At 38.9% G+C, this 2,435-nt stretch overlaps 1 protein-coding gene across 7 annotated transcripts in view; it reads right to left on the reverse strand.

The window, feature by feature from the left end:
• The window catches only part of rbm47 (RNA binding motif protein 47), a 26,409-nt gene that overhangs the window by 18,555 nt on the left and 5,419 nt on the right, over positions 1-2,435 (reverse strand). The gene's annotated exons all lie outside the window — the stretch shown is intronic.

Genomic DNA, 2,435 nt, shown 5'->3' on the forward strand with positions numbered 1-2,435 from the left:
GGGATGAAATTAGGGAAAATGAGAGCGTGTGTCGAGGGAATGGAAGAGTGAGAGAAGGGGGGTGGGGGGTGGGATGAGGGGAAACAACGGGGACCAAACAGCCAAACTGGCCCGAAGAATTTCAGGTCAGGCAGAGTGTGTAACTTCACCACACAGTGATGATTCCAGTTCATTTAATCTGAGCCCATCGCTCCCCTCCTTCTCCCCCAACAGGACGCCACAATCTGAGTCAAGAATTTAAGACAGTCATGCCGAGAGTTGCCATCTGCAACACTGAGAGTTACATTTATCACATTCTGCACCACATTACAACCAGAGGATCGCCTCGTTCGCACACAGAGTCATCACTAATCAGAAAGCTGCCTCAAGCTTTTTGGGGCTTTGCTTCCTTCGACAAACACATTCCTCCGGCTAATCAGCCAGCGTGCTCAAGGCCAGAGCTGACATTGTTTCAAACAATTACTCCTAATGTTGARTGCGTGATGAAAGACTTCATGACTCCTCCAATGAATGTGTGTTAATGCATTTGTGTGTGGTATATCAACGCAAATTTGATTTTAAAAAATCAATCTCCAGATCGATGTTAAAACTGCTGGAAAATTTTGTGTATTTAAGAAAATTGTAAAGGTTGGTTTGTTGAAAAAAAAATAGTATATAATACATATAATACAGGTGTGTTGACATAAACTGATGCTTAAACTGATTTTTGCTTGAATTTAATTTTTAGGAAAAAAGGGGGCACATATAAAAAACAAAAATTCTTCTGTTTCTTTTTTATTTCATTTATGACTTGTTTTATTATCAACAGATTTTCTTTTGTATGTTTTAATGAACTGGAGCTATTTTTAAAATGAGACCTAACCCTATGAGACAGTCATTGTCTCATGTCTCTTGAACAGAATAAACGTTTTGCAAAAACTAGAAAACAAAAATTTTAATAGGCAGGAATGATTTTTTTAAAATGTATTTTAACTTGATTAAACTCTTAAAGCWAAAGATTCACTACCACCATAAATACTTTTTACAGTGAAAGTTCAAATCTTTTAAAGTGAAGTTCTGCAAAAAGTTTATGGACACATACTATCTTACCTGTTGTAGATGGCTCGGTTTGGAGATAGAGTTTTACTCGGACTAGACTAACGAGCTACTGGCTAGTCTGAGCGGGGTGTCAAAACTAAAGTGGATTACTCTTTACTTTAAGAGTTTCAATAAAAACCYTCCACCGGTTCACAAGATGTCTTSCTAACAGACAAAGTGACAACCAACTTCAAACAAATTCCCAGCTGTTTATACAAACACCAGAGGTCTATAACCCTGTTCCTTGTGACCCATTATCCTGCATGTTTCAGAGGTTTCCCTGCTTCAAAAACACCTGATTCAAACAAATAAACTACTCAGAATGTTATCGAGTTCAGCAGACGCCTGTCATTTCAGTCAGGTGTGTTGAAGCAGGGAAGCAGCTAAAACATGCAGGGCAGAGAGTCACGAGGAGCAGGGTTGAAAACCCCTGCTGTAGCACAGGTGTCGAGCTCTGGTCCTAGAGGGCTGCTTATCCAGCATGTTTTCTTGTCGCTCAAACAAACCTGATTTGCATGAATTGATAATTAACAAGCTTCTACAGTACCTGAAGAGGTAATTGAATCACTGAATCAGGTGTGTTGAAGCAGAGAAACAAACAAAAAAACAACATGCAGGATCGATTCTCAAGGACCTGAGTTTGACAACCCTGGTTTAGATGCTCAATAGCAGCAGCAGCAGCTGTGTCACTTCTGGTACAGAAACTTCTGAAGCACCTTTAGCTTTTACTGGAGTAACCACYTAAAGCAAAACTGACAGTAAAGTAAAAGTTAGGAAATTGCATGAACCATTATGCGTTTTTTTTTTATTGGAGCTGAAGGATTAGCCATTAGCTCATCAATCTGATTAGAATAAAACACAAACTTTGCTCATTCAAAGAGCTATCTACCACAGGTAAGATGTTAATTGTCAATCTTTTTGCTGAACACTACTTCCACAGATCAAAGCTGTTCACGCATAACCCCAAATTGTTATTAGATTGCACTCCTGGTGTAAATAAGCACTACTTAAAGCTGCAAAACCGAATGAACGACTAGAATGTTTTGTTTTTTTTAATCCAAGTACTGTTCCAGTCTTCACAAAGGAGCTAACCTCCGCACACTCTGGGGCCCACCCTGTTAATAAACACAGCAAATCAAGTTGGACTCTAAAAACATCTCTTTTATCTTCCTTTCTTTTTTAACGCAGCCTTTTAAACAAATGGAACCAACCCTGAATAAGTTTGTTTATTTTGCCACACAGTTCTGTCTTTTTTATTGTTAAATGCAAATAAATTCAATGAGATTTCGATCACTTGCACACACACACACACACACACACACACACACACACACACACACACACACACACACACACAC

Source organism: Austrofundulus limnaeus, unplaced genomic scaffold (genome assembly GCF_001266775.1).
Source record: "Austrofundulus limnaeus strain Quisiro unplaced genomic scaffold, Austrofundulus_limnaeus-1.0 Scaffold99, whole genome shotgun sequence".
Classification (NCBI taxonomy): domain Eukaryota; kingdom Metazoa; phylum Chordata; class Actinopteri; order Cyprinodontiformes; family Rivulidae; genus Austrofundulus; species Austrofundulus limnaeus.